The following is a 23,186-nucleotide window of genomic DNA, read 5'->3' on the forward strand; positions in this document are numbered from 1 at the left end:
ATCATGTGATTCCATTCTACATATCTACTTTCCATCCTGCAGAGAATTTATGGCAAGTGAAGAAATACAGAATCCCCCAATTGTGAATATGGGAATGGAAAAGTTGGTAAAGGAGCAGATGGTACTTGAATTTATTCATCACTGCTATGCTGCTATACAGACAAATAGTCTGTTTATGATTCAACAATTCAATGCGACATCAAGTAAATAGCAAAGCAAAATTAACTACCGAAAGCACTATAAAGGCCAGAGATTACCTTGGATCAAAACAGTTATTCTCCTAGCATTTTTTTCCTCCAAGTCAACATGTGAAAGAGAAGGCACAATGTAGTTTGTGCCTTGTTTTTGGCATGCCCGGAAGAAGGAAATTTTGATTGAACATATAAGAAAAGAAATGTTGACATTTGAATGAGATTGTTCATACCCCAGAAAAGGTTGCTTTGAAATGTTGTGGAGGTCCTCTTAGGAAACATGTTTTTACAAGTCCTTTCCACCAGGAGACAACAGCTGCAGAACATCTGGGTGTGCCAGTGTTGAGAGCACCAGCAAAGATCAAAGTGGACAAGTTGGTGAACAATGGCAGTGGCCTGGGGGAGAGCAAGTGGGGTGCTGGCTGTGGGACCAGGTGAGTCCTGACTGCTTTAGGAGGCGTGTGATGGTCTGTACCTAACTTACATCTTGGTCATGGAAACTACTTCTACTCTTAGCAAAAATCTTAACTTTTTAAAAACATGATTCAGAGCCCGGGGTGCTTCATATACAAACTAAACGGAAAAAAACCTTTCTATTCCTTCTCAGCAAAAAGACTTCCTATATCTACTTCTTTTGGACAAAAGTGCCTTCACTTTCAAACTTATTCTCTTGCTCACTTACCTGCATAATGCCTAGTCCCTGTTCTGCATGCTCATTTTCTTCACATTTACAAGGAATCCTCTCGTCATCTTCTTCTTCCTCTGCTTCTTCCATTTCCTGTGCCAAGATCACCTGTTTCTCTGTTAGATTTGTTTCTCCAGCTGATTTTTGACAACTGCCCCTTTCTTGTGGCACCGCATGCTCGAGAGAGGTGATTGTCCTGCTCTGCTCTGGGCTGGGACTGCGCTCTCTTCAAGCCCTGGGGGCAATTTTGGATGCCACAACTTCAGAAATACCTCAGGCGATTGGAGAAATGTCCAAAGGAGGGACACAGAGACCGTGAAGGGGCTGGAGGGGAAGCCATACAAAGAGTGGCTGAGGGCATTTGGTTCAGCTGCAGAGAGGACACTGAGCTCACACCTCACTTGGGACCTCTCAGCTCCTCTCAAGGGCAGCACAGGGACAGCTTTGCTCTCTGCTCTCTGCTATCAGACACAGGAGCCAAGGGAATGCCAGGAGCTGTGTCAGGGGACGATTAGGCTGGCTATCAGGGAAAGGTATTTTTCCTCAGAGGCTGTTCAGGCACTGAATAGGTTCTCCACGCAATGGGCACAGCCCCAAGGCTGCCAGAGATCCAGGAGCGTTTGGCCAATGCTCTCAGGGATGCAAAGGGTGGGACTGTTGGAGTGTCTGTGCAGGGCCAGGAGTTGGACTTTGACGATCCCCAGGGGTCCCTTCCGACTCAGGAAACTCTTACCATTTTCCCCTCTTTCCTCTTCTTGCACAATGCTCTCAGCTTACCGTTCCACCGTATGTTCCACTTCTGAAACCTCCGCTACTTCTTTCCAGTTCAAGCACAGTTCTACTGGTTACAATCCAAAGATATACAGATTGAAAAACAAATAAAAAGAAACACCTGTTTGGAATGTCGTGGTCGTATTTGGATCTCCAACTATGAAGTCGATTGTGCCTTGCAAGTTCTAAAAGCAAAACAACAAAAACCACCCACCACACCGTTTTAACATAGGGATTTGCTTTCTTCTAAGAAATCCATATCCCTTCTCAAAAGGGATCTATTTCAGTAAGAGATCATCTTGAATAGATCACTTACTATCTAAAGAACCTGGAACCCTCAAATCCATAATGATAAGCCTGTTACCTTGTCGTTTTCTGTTCCAAAGGCAAATGAATTTGCTCAAGTGCCGTTTGTAACAAGGACAGAGTTCAAAGTGTGGCTCTGAGAAATGTTTTGGTTTCCCTCTCCTATCTCTATCAAAAGCACTTGCTTCAATGGCTGAAACAATACTTGATATAGTCTGAATTTTAAAGGTCATGAAAATTTTCTCAAAAGTGAAAAATTAATATAGCCGTCACGTTTGAAACCAACGGGAATTTTTGTTTTACCTGTTGGAAGATTTCCTTCACACTAAAATGCTGGCTGATGGATACCTAGAAGAAATCAATTCCTACAAAATGCTTCTGGGTAAGCCATTACGTCATCCATTACAATTTGCTTTAGTGTCCCGTTCCTGTCCAATAGAAGGTCCCTGTTTAAGAGACTCAAGTACTGTTGCGTTTCCTAGATACATTGTAAATGGTACAAGCCGTGACCCCTGCTGTTCCCTGTATCTTGGTCCCTCTCCCCTCCTGGCCACACAGAGCTGGCCGGGATCCAATTTCTCCCCGCCCCCTCCTTTCCAGACCCTAGAAAAGGTCAGTACCCCCTGGCCTCGCTCTCTTTTTTCCCTCTTTTTCCTTCCTTTTTCCCCTCCCTTTTTCCCTTGTTACCCACGAGAAATAAACCTGTAACTTTATTAGGGGAAAGATCCTCTTTTGATATCTTATTTACGTCCATGAGGCAAGGGCCCAGGGGAACTTCACCCTAACACCTGAGCTAGACCGGAGGAAGGGTGAAGAACCCCATTTTGGGGCCAAGTAAAAGCCTTAGTTGGCGCCCCACCTGCGTGGTCTCTATAGAGCACCCCACGTTCAGCTGTGACTACTATTTTCGGGATTCAACAAGCCTGGGAGCTGATCAACTAGCTTAAATTTCTTTAAGCTGCATTTTGTGCAGTTCGAAGACTTTTCAGCACGAACCGGCAGCCTGTCAGGAGCCCAGACAGGTCGGTTCTGGACGTAGACCCATTACAGTTACACAGACGTCTCTGCCTGCAAGAGAAAAGGTAAGTGAAAGTGTCCTTTCGCCGCGGGTCGTTCCCGTAGCTCCCGGGGGGGGGGGGGTCTCACCGGTGGCATTTTGCCGGCCCGGCGCCGTTCTCGGGATGAGAGGCAGCGCGGGCATGTTTGCAGCCTGAGCACGGCTCGGCAGCTCGCGGCCACGTGGTGCGGCGCACAGCCTGGGGGGGGGGGGGGGCTGGACGCGGCCACCCCAGGCACGGCGCGGCAGGCAGACAGCTTTGGTAGGTTTCAAAGCTGCGGCGCAGGGAGTTTTTTGCAGTTTTTGCGGTTTTTATGGCTTTTTGCTGCGGGGTCGGTCCCTACAGCGGCGCGGGCGGCACGTAAGGTTTTACTGACAATAAAACCGGCGAAATTAACATCAGCTCCGCATCCAGTAAAGCCTAAAAACCGTAGTGTACCTAGCACGTATTAACAACTAACTCCTTTCCTGTGTTTTAACTGTAGTGGGGTGGATATAGTACAAATTGCTAACACCATGGGCTTACAGCAATCTGCCTTACAAAAGAGTATAAAAAACCAACTCAAGGAAATATTAAGTTCAGGAAATGTTTTAATATCTAATAAAAAATTAGCCCATTTTGCCAGCTGGCTGTCTGTTGAAATATCTGACCTTGAATTGCAAAATATAAATTCGATTTCATTTTGGGATGAAATACGGGATTTATTAACTTTAAAAGTAGAAAATGGAGATAAAACTGCCTCTGTATTCCTCCCGATATTCTTACAAATTCGGAAACTTTTAATTCAAACAGAAAACAACAGACAGCAGCAGCAAAATGATTCAAACTCACCTTCCCTTCCCCAAAAACCCTATAACCAGAACCTGGAAAGGACCCTCGGGTCTCCCTTGGAAATGCAGGGTGCCCAGGACGGCTGTAACTGTTCTGAATCCCTGAATCCTCCCCAGTATCCCGGTTCTGATAATTTTTCAAAAATTATCAGCTCTCCTTCCTTGTTCCCTTCCCCACCAGGCCATGGACACGTGGCCGTATCTGGATATGTCAGGATCGGGGTCCCAGATAGCTCTGGACTTGCGGTACAGGGAGAGGGGGGGGACCCCATATGGTGACAGCCACGTGTCTCCTCCTTTATCCCGCAACCCCCTTCACTCTCGACACTGGCAAAAGACTCTCTCTTAATAAACAAAAAGGGGGAGGATGGGATAGAGGGTGTGGAGATGCATGGCAATGAAAATATCAAATGTTCAATTAACAAGGTTTGGAAGCCACTAGGCCGTTTTAGGCTTGTGACTACCAAAGGTTTTCATTTCAGGTCACCTGATTGGACAGTCATAACAGTGGCCTTACCTAACAGTACACAGGACGTGACTTTAAACCACATGAAACTGGACAGTGAGTACTTTGTTGTCGGTGACACAGCACACACACCCCTAGAGATTGAGGTGGTTCCCATGACCATCAAGGGAAGCATAACTGGCCTCATTCTCCTGGCACGATGTCCTCTACCACCATATTACCTGGTTGAGGGACAAATCCTTGCCCAGGCCATTCCTGTTCCACAGGAGGTCCCAGTAGATGGAAAATCACCTGAAGTCTACTGGGCAGAAGTGGTGGGTGAGGACAAACCTTCTCTGGCATGCAACCTAACCCGTGGATCAGATCACCTCCAGGTGGTACAGGACACGGGTGCTGATGTGACTATCATACCCGAAAGGATGTGGCCGTCACATTGGGAACTTCAGCCTGTGGCAGGCAGAATCCAGGGTGTAGGAGGAATCAAATTGGCAAAAATATCAAAAAGCATGGTACAAATTGAGGGGTCCGATGGAAAATTGGCTAGCATCCGTCCATTTGTTACAGACTCTAAATGCCCTCTATGGGGGAGAGACACCATGTCCCAGTGGGGGGTGAAATTGATTATTCCTAAAACTCCTAGGGATTTTTAGAAGCAGCCACTGTACAGAGCCCTACCCAAAAGTTGAAATGGCTAGATGATACCCCATAGTGGGTAGCACAGTGGCCGATGAGTAAGGAGAGGCTCAGGGCGCTTAAGGAGCTTGTGGAGGAACAATTGGCTAGAGGCCACATAGAAGAGACTACAAGTGCGTGGAATTTCCCGGTTTTTGTGATAAAGAAACAAGGGAAAGACAAGTGGAGGCTGCTCCACGACCTCCGGGAAATAAACAAAGTAATTGAGGACATGGGGTCTCTCCAACCTGGAATGCCTTCTCCAACAATGCTTCCCAGAGATTGGCAATTGGCTGTTCTAGACATCAAGGACTGTTTCTTCCACATTCCCCTACACTCAGAGGATGCCCCACGGTTCGCCTTCTCGGTTCCTACCATCAATTGAGAGCCCCCAATGAAGCGCTACCACTGGAGAGTTTTGCCCCAGGGATTAAAATGTAGTCCCTCCATCTGCCAGTGGCATGTAGCCTCATTGCTGTCCCAGGTGCGTGCCCAGAGAGGGGAGGCCATCATCCTTCATTACATGGATGATGTGCTTGTGTGTGCCCCCGATAACTCTCTACTCCAAGACACACTTGACCTAGTGGTTAAAGTTCTAACCTCTGCTGGATTTGAATTGCAGGAGGACAAAGTCCAAAGGATGCCACCTTGGAAGTACCTGGGCCTGGAAATTACTGCACGGACCATTGTTCCGCAGAAATTGGAAATCAATTGTAATCCAAAAACCTTAGCAGATCTCCATTCCCTGTGTGGGTCATTGAATTGGGTTAGGCCCTGGCTAGGCCTCACTAATGAGGACCTAGAACCTCTCTTCAATTTATTGAAGGGGGAGAGAGAGCTGCTTTCTCCCAGGGAACGGACCCCAGAGGCAAAGACAGCAATCGAAAAGGTACAAAAGACTTTAGGAGAGAGGCAAGCTCACCGTTACCAGCCCGAGCGGCATTTCAAATTCATTGTCCTAGGAAAACGGCCACACTTACACGGGTTAATATTCCAATGGATCAAGGAGCAGAGAGAGTCACTCTTAATCATAGAGTGGGTCTTCCTCTCCCACCAAAGATCCAAAACTATCACTAAGCCACAAGTGTTAATAGCTCAGCTGATTCGGAAAGCAAGGATGAGACTGTATGAACTAGCTGGCTGTGACTTCACATGTATTCACCTCCCTGTTAAACTGTCTGAAGAGGGGAGGAACTCTCCTGAAAGATTGACTAAAGAGATATTTGAGCACTTGCTCCAGAGCAATGCCAGTCTCCAATTAGCCCTGGACACCTACAGAGGACAAATATCAGTCCATGCCCTGTCTCACAAGCTGTTCAATGAGGAATTCCACCTCATTCCTCGTGAGGAGTCGGAGACCACTGAAAGCTCTCACAGTGTTCACGGATGCATCTGGGGCGTCCCACAAGTCGGTGATGACTTGGAGAGATCCTCAGACTCAGCATTGGGAAGCTGATGTTGAGTTTGTGGAAGGATCACCCCAGGTAGCTGAACTGGCAGCAGTCGTGAGAGCCTTTGAGAAGTTCTCAGAGCCAATCAACTTGGTAACAGACTCAGCCTATGTAGCAGGGGTAGTGTCCAGGGCAGAGCAGGCAGTGCTCAGAGACATCGAAAATGAGCAGCTTTTCAGGTTGCTTTCCAAACTAAGTTATTTGATTTCTCATAGAGAACACCCGTTCTATGTGATGCATGTGAGATCACACACAGATTTGCCAGGTGAAATTGCAGAAGGGAACCATCAGGCAGACTCCCTTGCAATTCCATCAGAACAAGCACGCCTTCCAGACATCTTCCAACAGGCAAATCTGAGCCACCAGCAGTATCACCAGAATACACCAGGTCTAATGCATCAGTTTCAGCAACGCGGAGTCAGGCTCGAGCCATTGTGGCCACCTGTCCCAACTGTCAGCTGCACAACATGCCCTCAATGGGCATGGGGGTTAACCCCCGAGGTCTCGGCAGTTGTGAGGTATGGCAGACAGACATCACACACATTCCTAGTTTTGATCGCCTCAAATATGTGCATGTTAGCATTGACACATATTCAGGCACAGTCTACTCCTCTGCCCATGCAGGAGAAAGGGCAGTGCACACCAAACAACACCTAGTGCAAGCCTTTTCAGTGTTGGGGGTCCCTAAGGAAATCAGAACTGATAAGGGCGCAGCGTATAAGTCCAAGGAGTTCCTAGAATTCGTCCAGCAGTGGGGAGTGGAACATAAAACTGGCACCTCCCACTCCCCCACAGGCCAAGGTGTAGTTGAGCGAGCCAATCAGACGCTCAAGCAGGTTTTGGCTAAACAGAGCAGTTCAACTGTGTGGATGTCTCCACAGCAGAAGCTCTGCAAAGCCATGTTTACTATCAATTTCCTGAATTGTTCATGTGAGAACATGAGTCCACCTGTGGTACGTCACGTTAACAGTGGTAAACAGTTCAAGTTATCCCAACATCCTCCAGTTTTGATTAGGGGCCCAGAAACCTGGGAAATCAAAGGTCCCTATGAGCTCATTACCTGGGGGCGTGGCTATGCGTGTGTATCCAATCCCTCAGGCCCTCGGTGGATTCCCCAAACGTGGGTGAAACTGTATGTTCCCAAACATCCTGCTCCAACTGAGGGGAACAAGGAGAAGGTGGCTGTGGCTTCAAAAAGAAGACGCCGCTGGAAAAAAGGAAAAGAAATCCTCATAGAAGGTGGCATTCTGCCAGATAAAGACTTTTAATAGGTTTCATAATTTTGGCTTTCCTTTTAGAGAAAAGCTTCTCTTCTCTCAGTCCTGTGATGAACCCCATCCAAGCTGTCTTCCTGTTAACACTGAACAGTCTAGCAGGTGCATGGATCGTCCCTCAGCCACGTCAGAACATCTGGGTGACCCTGGCACAGACGCTCCAACAAGAAAACATGTGTCTGTCCACAGCAGCAACAGCAAACCCTATGTCCACCTGCCTGGTAGGAATCCCATTGAAGGCTGGAGAATATTCAGCCAGTTTTGAAACACACTTGCCCAATGAAATTCCTGAGTCACACACCATTTCTTCACACAAAAATCATAGGCAGCAAGCTGGAGTAAATAAGAACCCCCTAGAAGAGTTGCTGCCAAGTTTGCCCAAAACAGCTCAAGAACCCCAAGAATTAGAACTGCTGGGTTCCTACCCAGCACCATATTGCATTCACTTTAGAATCTTCCCAAAACCTTCTAGCATAAAGGAATTCCACAACATAATGCAATATCGTGGGGAATTAACTGCCAAAAGGTGGTGCAATACTATAAGCCATATTGCAGCTGATACCCCAACTTATTCAAGCCCCAAAAGCCTCCCAAAGGCATTGTTCTTAATTTGTGGAGACGGGGCGTGGGCAGGAATTCCTTCTCAGCTCTTAGGAGGGCCATGCACCTTCGGTCGGTTGTCCCTGTTGGCACCCAACAAAACCTTGATTAACGATTGGACTCACAAAAACAAATCGGGTAATAAAATCCAAAAACGAAGTGCAGACAATATGGACCCAAACTGTGATTCTGAAATTTTCCATTGGGCCAAGTCCAAAAGAATTGCTGTGTCCCTGTTTCTTCCGTGGGTTGCAGCAGCTAAAGCTCTAGGCAAATTGGGCCACCTAGAGTGTTGGGTAGTCAAACAGGCAAACTTAACATCCACCGCAATCAGCTCCCTCCTAGAAGACGAGGAAATTACCAGACAGGCCACACTACAAAATCGTGCTGCTATAGATTTTCTCTTGCTACTGCACGGACATTAGTGCCAGGAATTTGAAGGACTTTGCTGTATGGACCTGACCTCTAGAGCTCCTAACATCCATGCTGCTCTCCGAAACATGAACAACTTGATCGGACAAGTGAAGCAAGAATCTGAAGATTGGTTCAATGGACTGTTCAAAGGCTGGGGACTCACAGGGTGGTGGTCATCTATAGTCAAAACAGTTATGTTAATTTTTGTTATTCTTTATCTTGTAATAACGGCGTTCGGAATCCTACGTCACTTAGATTTCAAAGCCATTTATGGTCTCATTCCCTCTACCTCAGTAGTCAATCACAGAGAAATGAAAAACTTGGAACAATCTAACCCTCCCACCAACTACAAGTGGTGGGCAAAATCATAATTTGAATGATACCAATATCCTTCTTTCAACTTTGTTAAACAAAAAACGGGGAGATGTTGCGTTTCCTAGATACATTGTAAATGGTACATTCCGTGACCCCTGCTGTGCCCTGTATCTTGGTCCCTCTCCCCTCCTGGCCACACAGAGCTGGCCGGGATTCCAATTTCTGCCCGCCCCCCCTTTCCAGACCCTAGAAAAGGTCAGTACCCCCTGGCCTCGGTCTCTTTTTTCCCTCTTTTTCCTTCCTTTTCTCCCCTCCCTTTTTCCCTCACTACCCGCGAGAAATAAACCCGTAACTTTATTAGGGGAAAGCGCCTCTTTTGATATCTTATTTACGTCCGTGAGGCAAGGTCCCAGGGGAACTTCACCCTAACAACTGAGCTAGACCGGAGGAAGGGTGAAAAACCCCATTTTGGGGCCAAGAAAAAGCCTCAAAATACGGAGAGAAATAAAATTAAATATGACTACAGTGCCTTTAAATCTAAATCGAACTTCCTGATCAAGCCCATAAAACCTTTAGGCTAAATGTTGCCATTGATCTGTTTCTAATGAACACAATCACATCCTGGCTTGTTAGAGATTAGTTCATTACAAAGAAAGAAATGCACAGAAGTTAAAATATTTCCGAAGAAGCATTTGACATCTTTCCTTTCGGATGCGGAACCATTCCAACACTGCTTACATAAGAGGTCAAATTACTGTCTTCCATGTTAGTTGTGCACTGTGCTCAGCGGAGCCTTTCTGGTTTATTTGCCTTTGACTTGGACATAAAGCTGAGTCTTGATTCAAGAAAAATCAATATTCACACTTGTTTTCATTTACACTGACATTGGCTTGGTCTCCTAAACAAAGAGAATGATGGGGAATTTATGTAGGTGTTCAGATAGGTAACATTCTCTTTCCTCAACCTGGCGTTGTATTTTCACTTGGTCTGTTACCTCTGGCTTTGTTTTAACGGCTCAAATTATTAGGAAGAGTATCAAACCACCAGCTCTAACCACAGGCCCACTGTGAGGTGTGTGAAGGTATGTGCATCTGCCCCTCAGGTCCATATTGCTCTTCTAATGTGCCTCTGATCGAGCATGTAGGAAAGACCTCCTGTGTGTGTGAACAGTGCTGCTTCCTCTATGGCTTCAGAGCTGCTGCTAAGATCTTCAGGAAGGAGAGCGGTATTGTACCAATTTTTAGATGTTTTTTAAATTTGCAAGTGCTTGGCTGTCTTAAACGTCTGAGTTCCTAGAACTTTGAATGAAATCAAATCTATGAGTCAAGAGATGATGGTGCAGACCAACTTCTGATTCCGGTGATCCAAGAATCTGCACTACTCCTTTTACCTTCTGAATAAGGCATGGATGTGATTGTTACCGTATGGACTAGAAATCCTGAATATTAGAATATAAAGTGTATAAACCATAATAGTAGTAGTAATGCTAAGGTTTGAAGACTGCAGTTCCCAGAGTAGGCCCTGGGAAACTAACTTAGGAATGTGCTGTGCTGAGAGCATGCAGAACCGTTAGTGATAAGGTTCAAGTATAATCATAAATAAAGTACTAGTGGTGGGCAGTGGCATAAGAGAGAGATTGAGGGGGAGAACACTTTAGTCCTAAGATAAGCAACCATGTAAGATTTATGACGCAAAATGCTATCTTCAAGGTGAATGTATCTATAGAAGAATGTGTACTTCTGCACATAAACCATTTGTAAAAAGGGTATAAAAAACCCTCTAAAAAGGAAACCAGTGGGATCCTGACTTGGGACGCGAGTCCGCAGGTCCCCGGGCCCTGAATAAAGCACCGCATAAACTGACACTCTGTTAGTTTGTGTTTTACTTGGGGTTTCTGGCAGCATGATGGTATGCACAGTAACACTGATGTGCTATGGTTTTTGAACTATAGCAGTCTTCCTTTGTCCCATTCCTAAACCGTGGGCATTATTTGCCTTAACCTTGTTCAGTAGGGACATTATTCTATATTCTTACATGAAGTGAAAAGCACTCTTTTTCCATACCTTCACACAACAGCATTAAAACAAGGCCTAAGTAGTACAACCAATGTTCAAAGATGCTCTACCTTTTAAGTTGACGATACAAAATTCATACCTTGTTCTAATTTGATCTCACGAAGAAAGGGTGTTCTCCAAATACTCCTTCAGCTCTTCCTCACAGCTCACCATTTTGCTTTTTTCTAAAATTGTATCCAGATCACTTTCATCATCTAAGGCCACATAAAAAAGTGAGTAAAAATGGTTTCGTAGATACTAACATCTCCCCAACTATTTAGGATTCAAGGAAGTTAATTATGCACATATATTCTACACCCAGAAGAGAAAGCTACCTCAGCAAAACTCATCACCTATGAAAATCTTCCTAGATAATGAACACCTCTGACACTGCCACCCCAAGTTGCTTGTTGAAACAATGAGAACCTCACATCCAATCAGACTCTAGACCTGCACAAGATCTCCTAATAGCAACTTGCAGCCACTTTCTACAGAAAGCAGCAGTGATCTCTATCACTGTTGCCATACCAAGAATAAGACAGGACTGTCCATTCAGCGTGAATCAAGCAGTTAGCAAAAATGCACCTGACAGAATGAAACTGAAGAGTAGAAATTCCCATCTAAAAGTCAAAGATTACATTTTTAATTTTATATTAGGTATTTGGAATTTCAGAGGGCTCTTTGCATTAACAAGTCCGGTCTTTATAGCACACCCTTGATTTTATGTTTCTACCTGTATGATGGCCATTTAGCCGTCTCATTAAAATCACTCCAAAGAAAAACATTCAAGTGAACAAGTTCTTTCTAAACAGCTGGAAGGTGAAATGAATGAGTAAGAGGATATGTAACATGATAAAAGGCTGCCTGGAATTTTACGACTGGTATCCAACATGGCGTCTTCTATCTGGAGAGTAAAAAAATCAGTCTCCAAGTAAACGGCTAAGAATGTGGATTATCAAAACTTCTGTTTATTCTGGCACCACAAAGCACCAAATCACATTCTATAATTTATCCCTTTAGAAACAACTGCCCGACTTTTTTTATGTATCGAAAAGATTGGAAGACATTTGGGAGATCATTTCCATCTATTCCTAAAGTCTGATCTTAAGCAGGCTGGGCCATACGTCATTCATCGCTATCATATGTATTTCAGATAGAAATGATCATAAAAATATAATCTATTTATATTACAAATAATAAACACAAGAATTATGAACACTTCCACATGAAACACTTCCACACCAAACTGTTTCGTTGGAGTGTTTTATCACACTATGGACCTCTTTCTAAGGTGACATCAATAACCTACCACGCAGAAAAAAGCATTCCAGGTGGGAGCACGGGAAGAACAGACTAATCCCAAGGAGTAATGAAAAGATATGTCATCAAATAAAAGAAACGTACATCTGTTGTGTTGCGTTGTTTAATGTTAATATTCCTTCCATGTTGATGGCTGGTCCCAGTTTCGTTCCCCTAAGTACATAATGTTTTTTCCCTTTCCCACCTTTTCCCTTGTCAGTCATCCTAAACCCCTCCCCTTTATCTGGAACCTTCCCTGTCCCTCACCCTAAACCCTGCTCCACAGGATGTCAATCCTTTGTAGCCCCTCCCTTTGTTCTTGAAGTTTCTGCGTCAAGCATTCCCTTTTGTATTCATGATTGGTTATACTGTATGTATCCCCACCCTTGGTTTACCTTTATTGGCCCTGTGTACCCCTTTCCCCGCCTTCTGTACCTCCCCCCGTTAACCGTTATTGGACAGAGTTTTGTGCCCTCCCCTTGCTCCTCCCCCGTACTTAAGCCTGTGTAGAACCCCTCAAACTGCCTTTTGCGGTTCCCTCTCCCAACCTCCTGACCTGTTACCTCTTCCTTCAATAAATCCCTTCCCCCAGAACCGTAAAAGGTCTCTCCTGCGCCTCTTTGTACCTCCCTGAGGACTCGCCCATGCGTAGCTGTTGCTACACCTCTTCTGCAGCTCCCAGAGTGGTGCTGGGTAGGGGCCACTCACCGACGCAGGCTTCCCGGAGCTAGCCGGTAGCCCAGGTGAGGTGGGCAGTGGGTGGAAGAAACGTCAGTTTGGAGCTCACCGCAGGACCACTTCGCCTGTGACCCCATGAAGAGCCTCTAAGATCTGAGGATCAGAGGCATTGGGCGTCGACTACCCGGGTCGGAGCCGGCCAAGTCGGAAGCGCTCCCTGGGAGAAGGTGGCAAACCTCGGCACTCGGAGGACCACTTTTAAGGGAGGGGCCTCCTGTTGCAGCTCCTGTTCCAGATGCCAACAGAGCCGGTAAGTATCCCCCAACGGGGTGCAGGGGGGCTTACCATTAGGCGGGGCGGGGTGTGCAGCCCTAGATGTGGGGGCCTGTAAAAACACCCCTTCCTTTAGTCCCTGAGGGTGGGGGATTCACTGGCCCTGGGACCTTTATTCTCAGTTGTTTCAGTTTTCTTTTGCTGCAGTGGGAGAGTGAGTTCTGCTGTGTGGGTACGAGGCACACCATAATGGGCACAAAGCTGTCCACACAGTAGCGGGAGATGTTTTTCCAAGTTGTGGGTACCCTGGAGGGAGGGAAAAAAAAGTTTTCACGGGGTTCGTTAAAGAAGTTCATAAAATGGCTTGCTTCCCAATTCCCCGGGGTGTCACCCCAGCAAATGGAGTCGGTCCAATTTTTGGAACTAGTAGGACAAAGGCTCATGGCGTTGAGCAATCAGGACGACACCTCCGTGGATCGGCTTTTCAGTTTATACATTCAAATTCCTACAGCTGCAAAAGAAAAGGCGGGGAGCGCGCGCCCGGCCCCGCCCTGCCAGGAGAGGGCGGGGAAGGGAAGCAAGCCATCCCGGGTTCCCCCAGTTGTTCCCCCCTCTCCTAACCCTCGTTCCAATCCCTCTTCCCCTGCATCGGGGGATCCGAGACAGGCAGCTCGGAAACAATCGCAGACCAGCCCGGCCAGGGAGACCAGCCGCTGCTCGCCTGGCCCCTCTCGGTCCTCCCGATACCCTAGCCCGGGCGGCAAGGTGCCAGCCGTCAGGGAGCCTTCGCCTAATCCCTCTTCTAGCAGTTCCGTCTCTCCCATTTGCACCCCGAGTTCTACCCTGAAACCTGTTTTAAAGAGTTGTAAAATTTGTAAATATACCCCAAAACCCTCCGCCGCTCCTACCCCAGGCTCTACCCCAAAAACCCCAAAGTCAGTCAGGTTCCAGTCATCCCCCCCGGAGCCACAAAATAGCCTCCTGGATTCCGGCGCACAAGATGGCGCTGGCCACGTGGCGTGTTCCGTCCCTTGTGTTCTGGCTCCTTTTACTTCCCAGAATCACTTCCTGATTGATCCGTACCCTCCTCCGACTGTGGCTCTGCCCCCTACACGGTGTCCCAAACCCTTTCTGTTCCTGCCTCCTTCACCAAGTCCTCCCCCTGTCTCCTCCCACGGGAGGGGTGTTCCTCCTCCCCAGGCTCCTCCTTCTCCTCCTACTAAAACTCCTCCTCTTACTCCACCCCCAGAGAGGCGGCCCCCGAGCTCAACAGGTCCCACCCATCACCATGAATGTTGCTAGTGTTCTGGCTCCTCCTCGGTAAGCGGTCCTGTCCCTCCGCTTCCGACTTCCGATTCCCACGCCCCTCCTTCCGGTTCCCACACTCCAGAAAATGGAAGTGACAGGCCAGGGGATCGGAACCCGGAACCGGAGACCACACTCATTGCGGCTCCAGTTTTTTATTCTTGGCAAAGGGGTATTCCAAATTGGCGGCCATTTGAATACTCCCATAAAAAGGAGCTCTGTAGGGCACAGAAGGTGTTCGGGAGAAAGAGCGAATATTTTAAAGGCTTATTGGAAGCTACTTTCTCCTCCAATATCTTGGTCCCTAGCGACTTGAAAGGATTGTTTAAATGTCTCCTCCTATCAAGTGAGTACAGATTGTGGGAGGACACATGGAAATGGATGCTAGGGGAACTCCTGCCTGAGCTCTTACAGACCCCCAAGTGCGCCATTGCCCCAGACAAAAAACCGATCACGATGGATCATTTGTGAGGCAAAGGGCAGTGGTCCCAGGCAGAAGCACAGGCAGAAAAAAATCCCAAAGCCTGTGATTTTAAAAATTCAAGCTGCTGCCGAGAAGGCATTCATGGTGATGCCGAATACCGAGCCCCGTGTCCACTATGCCTCCATTAAACAGGGGCCGGCGGAACCTATCATTGAGTTCGTGGAGAGGCTAAAGATAGAAATTGAAAAGCAAGTGAAAAACCAGGACACCCTAGAAGAACTAATAATGGAAATGATAAAGTTAAATGCTAACGATGCATGTAAACAGGTTATAACATCTCTACCTCTCTACCCTGAGCCGTCTCTCCAGCTTATAGTGGAGGCCTGTGTCAAGTGCGCAGTTGTGCCAGCGCCACCTATTCCCACCAGAGGAGGAGTGAAGATGGCAGCGATGACTGCAGCTGCAAAGATTTTTCCCTGTGCGCTGCTTCCTCTGCAACCAGCATGGTCACATCGCGCGCATGTCCCCCCTTAAAAATAAAATCGATAATGGGCAGGGGCAGGGGGAGGTGGGAGGAAACACACAAGCAAAAAAAAACTAACTGGGGAGCGCGACCCAGCCTCGGGTGAAAACAAAAATGAGGAGGGCCGCGAGGGGGACCTTGGTGGGGGGGGGGGCAAAACTAATACCGGATGTGACATTCCCACTGGATCCAACATTTACCAAACACGACGAATAGCTCCAGGGTGGACTCCTAGTCCCACCCTGAGCTTGGCCCTGACAGATAACACTTATTTTGAAACACAGGACTGGCTGTTGGTGTCCGTGAAGCCCACATCACCGGGTTTGTTCGCCGGACTCAACTGCACGTATGTCGTGCTTGGCGATACAAAGTGTACCCCTCCGGAGATTGAAATCGTGCCGTAGACGCAGCTTTTATGTCCGGACCGTTTCTCTCTCCTGGCACGGTACATCCAGCCACCATACTTCCTGCCAAAGGAACAACTAGTAGCGCAGGCGATTCCGGTGCCCAACACCATCGTGGCGAAACCGGCTAAACCCTGCGTCTATTGGGCGGAAGTCATTGGTGAGGATAAACCAATCGTTGGATGAGGACTCCGTCGGGGTGAAGACTACTTTTACCTCGACGGACTCTTCGATACCGGAGCAGATGTGACAATTATACCAACCGAGAATTGGCCGTCACATTGGGAGTTGCAACCCGTGGCTGGAAGAATACAAGGAGTCAGGGTGTCCCAATTGGTTCAGCAGTCAAAAAGCGTAACTAAAATTGAGGGACCTGAAGGGCAGGTGGCTAATGTCCGCCCTTTTGTTATGGAGTATAAAGCTCCCCTGTGGGGCAGAGATGCCATGTCGCAATGGGGTGTTCGTATTGAGATCCCCAAAATCCCCGCGGGATTTTTCTTAGCGGCCACTGTGGAGCGCCCTGTCCAGAAACTGAATTGGCTATCTGATGAAAAAGTATGGATAGATCAGTGGTCGCTTGACAAACAGAAATTGCAGGCGCTCAACAAAATCGTGGAGGAGCAGTTAGCAAAAGGTAACATCGAGCCAACCTGGAGCCCTTGGAATTCTCCGGTCTTTGTCATCAAAAAGCCGGGGAAGGACAAGTGGCGGCTCCTTCGCGACCTTCGTGAAATAAATAAAAAGATAGAAGACATGGGGTCTCTGCAACCAGGTATGCCCTCACCCTCAATGCTGCCGCAAAATTGGAATCTGGCAGTCCTAGATATTAAGGATTGTTTTTTCCAAATTCCCCTCAACCCCGAGAATGCACCACGGTTTGCCTTCTCGGTTCCATCCATCAACCGGGAAACCCCAATGAGGCACTTCCATTGGCAGTTACTGCCTCAGGGCATGAAGAACAGCCCCAGTATCTGTCAATAGTACATGGCCTCATTGCTTTATCCTGTCTGTGCCAAGGCAGAGGAGGCTGTCATCCTGCACTATATGGATGACGTGCTAATTTGTGCCCCCACGGACGACATACTGCAGTATGTCCTTGACCTTGTCATCGAGGTTTTGATCTCTGCAGGGTTTGAGCTCCAGAAGGAGAAAGTTCAGAGGATGCCCCCGTGGAAGTATCTCGGGCTCCAAATTACCAGCAGGACTATTGTCCCACAGAAATTGGCAATTAACACCAAGCCAAAAACCCTTGCGGATTTCCACCAGCTGTGTGGGTCATTGAATTGGGTCAGACCCTGGCTAGGATTGACCACCAAGGACCTAGCTCCCCTTTTCCATTTATTGAAAGGGGGAGATGAGTTACTTTCTCCTAGGGTGCTGACCCCAGATGTGAGGGCAGCTCTGGAAAAGGTAGAGAAGGCGATGGGGACGAGACAAGCCCATCGCTACCTGCCGAACCTGCAATTTGAGTTTATTATCCTGGGACGGCTTCCGCACCTCCACGGCCTCATTTACCAGTGGGACCAGGACCAGAGGGACCCCCTCTTGATTACAGAGTGGGTGTTCCTCAGTCATCAGAGGTCCAAAAGTATCACCAGGCCACAGGAGCTGATGGCGCAGCTGATCAGGAAGGCCAGGGCCCGTTTGCGAGAGCTGGTGGGTTGCGATTTTGCGTTCATCCGAGTACCACTTGCCTTATCATCAGGCAAGCTGACTAAGGAGGTTTTGGAGCATTTGCTCCAGGAGAATGAGACTCTTCTCTTTGCCCTTGATAGCTACACAGGACAAACATCTGTCCACCACCAAAGTCATAAATTATTGAATTCAAATTTCAATCTGGTCCGGAAAGAAAAATTGAGCCGGGTGCCGCTCAAAGCTCTAACTGTTTTTACAGACACATCTGGGGCTTCGCACAAGTCAGTCATGACTTGGAAGAACCCCTAGACTCAGCAGTGGGAGGCAGATGTTAAGGTTGATGAGGGTTCCCCTCAAATTGCTGAGTTAGATGCAGTCGTTAGAGCTTTCGAGAGGTTCTCAGAGCCACTTAATTTGGTTACAGATTTGGCCTATGTGGCGGGCGTGGTGTCAAGGGCAGAGAACGCTGCTTTGAAAGAAGTCTCTAATCTGAACCTCCACGGTCTGCTCTCAAAGCTGATATATGCTGTCTCCCACCGAGAGCATCCATACTTCGTGATGCACGTAAGATCGCACACAGACCTGCCAGGCTTTATCGCCGAGGGTAACCAGAGAGCAGACACTCAGGCCGCACCAGCTGATATGGCCGGGATTCCTGATATTTACCAACAGGCAAAGGTGAGCCATCAGAAATTCCATCAGAATGCGCCTGGCTTGGTACGGCAATTCCAAGTAAGCCGTGACCAGGCCAAGGACATTGTGGCCACATGTCCCCAGTGCCAGAAGCTCGGGGTGCCAACCCTGAGCTCTGGCATCAATCCTAGAGGCCTGGAGAGCTGTGAGTTATAGCAGATTGATGTCACCCACGTTCCGCAGTTCGGCAGGTTGAAATATGTACATGTGACTGTGGACACCTTTTCCGGGGCAGTCTTCGCTTCTGCCCACACAGGGGAGAAGGCCAAGGACGTACAGGAACACCTTGTACAGGCCTTCTCTGTGTTGGGGATCCCAAGGGAATTGAACTCGGACAATGGCCCAGCATATGCTTCCACGGCCTTCCGGGAGTTCCTGCAGAGGTGGGGAATCAAACATAAGACTGGCATCCCGTTATTCCCCCTCAGGTTTGGGCATGGTTAAGGGAGCCCACCAAACGCTCAAACGGGTCCTGGAGCAGCAACAGGGCGATACTCAATTCGATACACCTCATACTAAATTGCATAAAGCCCTTTTTGCCATCAACTTTCTTAACTGCTCCTTCGAAGTGCTGAGTCCTCCCATTCTGAGGCACTTCATGAACTCTTCATCATTACGGTTGAGAAAACACCCTCCCGTGATGGTGAAGAACCCGGAGACCGGTAAAACGGAGGGCCCACATGAGTTAGTCACCTGGGGTCGTGGGTACGCTTGCGTATCCACGCCCTTTGGTTTGAGGTGGGTCCCTCAAAGGTGGGTCCGGCCCTATACTGCCAGTCAGGGACATCTGTCAGGGCCAACCTCCTGAGATGTCAAATATGCAGCACTTCGTCGTCACCGGCGCCCCTCCCTGGAACACCAAGGGTCCCCCAGAGGGCGGGACAGCCCCTTCTCCAAGTTGTTTCCTCCCCCTGAAGTTCAGGACCTATTTGAGTAACCCATTCCCTTTTCCTGTTCTGTTTTAGTCAGCCACATGGAGCCCCAGGATGTGGTATGCCCTTGTCATCTGGGCGTGCCTCTGCCAGTCTTCGGTGGAGTGGATAGTGCCGCAGCCGAGGAAGAATGTGTGGGTCACCCTGGCCCAGGCCATGCAGCAGGACCATCTCTGCTTATCAACTTCGGCAACAGGGAACCCACTTTCAACCTGCCTGGTGGGGATCCCATTTCAGCCCGACAAATATCCCAAGACAATCATCAACATGCAGGATGATTTTAACCCCCCGCGGTGGCACCCCTCCTATGCCTCCTATCCTATGACCAACCCCCTCTGGGTGTGGCGGGAGCGGTCTAAAGACCTTCCCAAAGCATCTGAGGAACCTCAGGAATTAGTTACTTGGTTCAGCCCCTCGCCTTTTTGTGTTCAGTATCATTATAGATGGTCCAACCCCGAATCATACCTAAACGTTATCCAACCCAACCTTGACTATAGAGCTGCCGCGTGGTGCAACGCCACCGCCCAGATTGAGGGGACCCCTGTAGACCAACCTCGTCAGCTAGGTAAGGGGGTCTTCTTGATCTGTGGCGACCGCGCATGGGCAGGCATCCCCTTTCGCCTGATAGGAGGGCCGTGCACCCTTGGACGACTGACCCTGTTTTCGCCTAACCGTACCCAAATTTCGAATTGGAAATCTAAAAACACAAAATCGGCAATCCAAAAGAGAGAAGCTCATAATTTGGACGAAAATTGCAATGCAGATGTTTTTCATTGGTCTAAGTCCAAAAGAGTTGCTGTCTCCATCTTTTTACCGTGGGTGGCAGTGGCTAAAGCCCTAGGTGAATTGGGCCGCCTAGAGTGCTGGGTAGCGAAACAGGCAAACCTTACGTCAGCGGCCTTAAGCAACCTCCTAGCAGATGAGGAAATTACCAGGCAGGCGACCCTACAAAATCGGGCAGCAATAGATTTCCTGTTGCTTGCGCATGGCCACGGCTGCGAGGACTTCAAAGGCCTCTGCTGTCTCAACTTGTCATCTCGGAGCAGCAGTGTCCACTCCAACATACAGCAAATACAAGGTCTTGTCACGAACATCAAGGAGGAATCCGAAGACTGGCTGAGAAACATCTTTAAAGGCTGGGGACTTTCGGGTTGGCTGGCTTCAGTTGTCAAAACCATTATTTCTATTGTCCTTGTTTTTATACTCGTTTGTATTGCTATCCCCATTATTAAGATCTTAGTTGTCTGCAGTATCTCCCCATCACCCCAAGTTAACCGCGCAGAGGTGGGGCCTATCCTGGATTGGGATCTCGAAGATCCCCCAAATGGTGAAGACATGAAAGCAGTTGAGGAAGAGAAGGATGGGCTCACCTCTGGCGAGGACTTTGAAAATGACACTTCTGTTTAAAAAGAAAGGGGGAGATGTAGTGTTGCGTTTTTCAATGTTAATTTTCCTTCTGTGTTGATGGTTGGTCCCAGTTTCGTTCCCCTAAGTTAAGTACATAATGGTTTTTCCATTTCCTGCCTTTGCCCTAGTCAGTCATCCTAAACCCCTCCCCTTTATCTGGAACCTTCCCTGTCCCTCACCCTAAACCCTGATCCACAGGATGTCAATCCTTTGTAGCCCCTCCCTTTGTTCTAGACGTTTCTGTGTCAAGCATTCCCTTATGTATTCATGATTGGTTATATTGTACGTATCCCCACCCTTGGTTTACCTTATTGGCTCAATGTACCCCTTTCCCCGCCTTCTGTACCTCCCCCCGTTAACCGTTATTGGACAGAGTTTTGTACCCTCCCCTTGTGCCTCCCCCGTACTTAAGCCTGTGTAGAACCCCTCAAAACACCTTTTGCGGTTCCCTCTCCCAACCTCCTGACCTGTTGCCTCTTCCTTCAATAAATCCCTTCCCCCAGAACTGTAAAAGGTCTCTCCTGCTCCTCTTTGTCCCTCCCTGATGACTCGCCCAGGCGTAGCTGTTGCTACACCTCTTCTGCGGCTCCCAGAGTGGTGCCGGGGAGGGGCCACTCACCGACGCAGGCTTCCCGGAGCTAGCCGGTAGCCCAGGTGAGGTGGGCAGTGGGTGGAAGAAACGTCATAAACCCACGTGCTCCACTTCTTCTTCAAACCTACATTTTAGTTTCTCAGTCATCTGAAGCATGTTGGAGTACACAACTTCAGCATCTTCTGCTGTGCAAATGTTCATATCCAACAGGGTCATCTGAAGGAAAAGAAAACCAAATTATTGACATGTACAGAAGAAATACTGTGTGGCTTTCAGAGAGCCTGGCTAAACGTAGTGTTTCTTTTCTTGTGATGGACAGAGATAGATTCAGCCTCCTACATGCCATATTAGATTAGTAAACAATACGATCTGGTTGGTCACAAAGGGAGAAATTGAGGCAGAGGTGGAATTTCTTTCCCAAGATAAGACAGATGTAGCACAAGGGCTGAGGCTCCTTGCATCTTCCACATTCACGTAGGACAGCACTCCCTTCATTACCGGCATTTGTTACAGCTTTTCCACATTTCAAGTACAAATACCAACTACTGCTGTGAAACCAAAAGTATGGCTTACTTTTTGAACAGAGTAAGGTGGAGGTTAAAAAGGAATTCCACTTGTTATCTCAATGTTTGGTGCATCCTCAGACGCATTTTACTCGAATGACACATTGGACCACGGCTATCACAGCCAAAAGCTGTGGCACTCAACTTGCACATCTGCCCTTTCTCCTGACATTTGCCCTCGACCAGCTCATACTGGATGCTCATTTTCTCCACGCACTCCACATTAGGGCTGTCTGAATGATATGGAACAGACCACAGTCAAAATTCCCATCTTTCATAGTGCAGTGTGACATGGAAACATGACAGAGGCCATGTGCTGAATCTCAGCACGCCGAACAGATCCCAGCAGTGCCTACAGACCTTTGCCTACAGACACCAGACACTACCAGCCGAATAAATCAAGACATTTTCATACACAGCTCTTTATCATTATGCTTCAAAGTAGCAAGGTACTTACAATCGCTACCAACTTGTTGGCTACCATACAGGCGACAAACATCCCAACAGGATGTGTTCTGGAGCAAGAGAAGGCAGACACAGAAAGGGAAGGCATGCTGCAAGGACACAGAGAAAGGAACTATCTCCAATACTTCCCCTCTTCTTCTCACACTTCCCCTCTTCTTCTGCAAGAGTTAAAAAGGAGTATTTTTTTTTGATTGAGAAGGGATCCATGTCAAAATTAACTTTTGCTTTCCACCAGATTCATTCTAACCAAGCCGTTCCTTCTAGATCTCACCATGCACAGATGTTTGTACTGGCCAAAGGAAAGCCATGCCACAGGCAGCTTCTTTGGCTCTTACTGCCACCTCCAAGCAACTGAGAAGGTATGTGGGAACACACGGAACAAAGAATAGAGCAAACATGCACTCTCAAAGCAACTGTCTGCCTCATCCTTGCCCGGGAGAAAAGAAAATATTGCTTGAATTCCAGACTGTTCTTAGGATTTCCCGACCTACCTAGACTTTTGTTTCAATTCTCCAGAGTTCTGCACCATTCGCTTCCATCAGATTTGGCACGTGTTGGAGGCAACAAGGTGCTATCAAAGTAGGAAACAAGAGTCAGGTATCCTAAAATACAAACCAGTCAGTACTTCAAATATAAAATTATGAATGGGAATATCCATACTACTGGGCTTTCTTTTATTTACAGCCATCTTGGCAATGAAAATAAACCTGAGATTGTTCTTGTTCAAGGCCAACTGTTTACTCCCCGATAAGGAACTAACTGTCATCTACCTTGTTCCTACATCCACCGTAAAAAACCTCCCTGTAAAGATCGTAATGCATTGCACCCACACCAATGCGTCTTGTGTTCAGGATGGATATTCAAACGTAGCAACGTTAGATTTCTATCCAGACTCCTCTCTTAATT

This window comes from Sturnus vulgaris, chromosome W (genome assembly GCF_052056855.1).
Source record: "Sturnus vulgaris isolate bStuVul1 chromosome W, bStuVul1.hap1, whole genome shotgun sequence".
NCBI lineage: Eukaryota > Metazoa > Chordata > Aves > Passeriformes > Sturnidae > Sturnus > Sturnus vulgaris.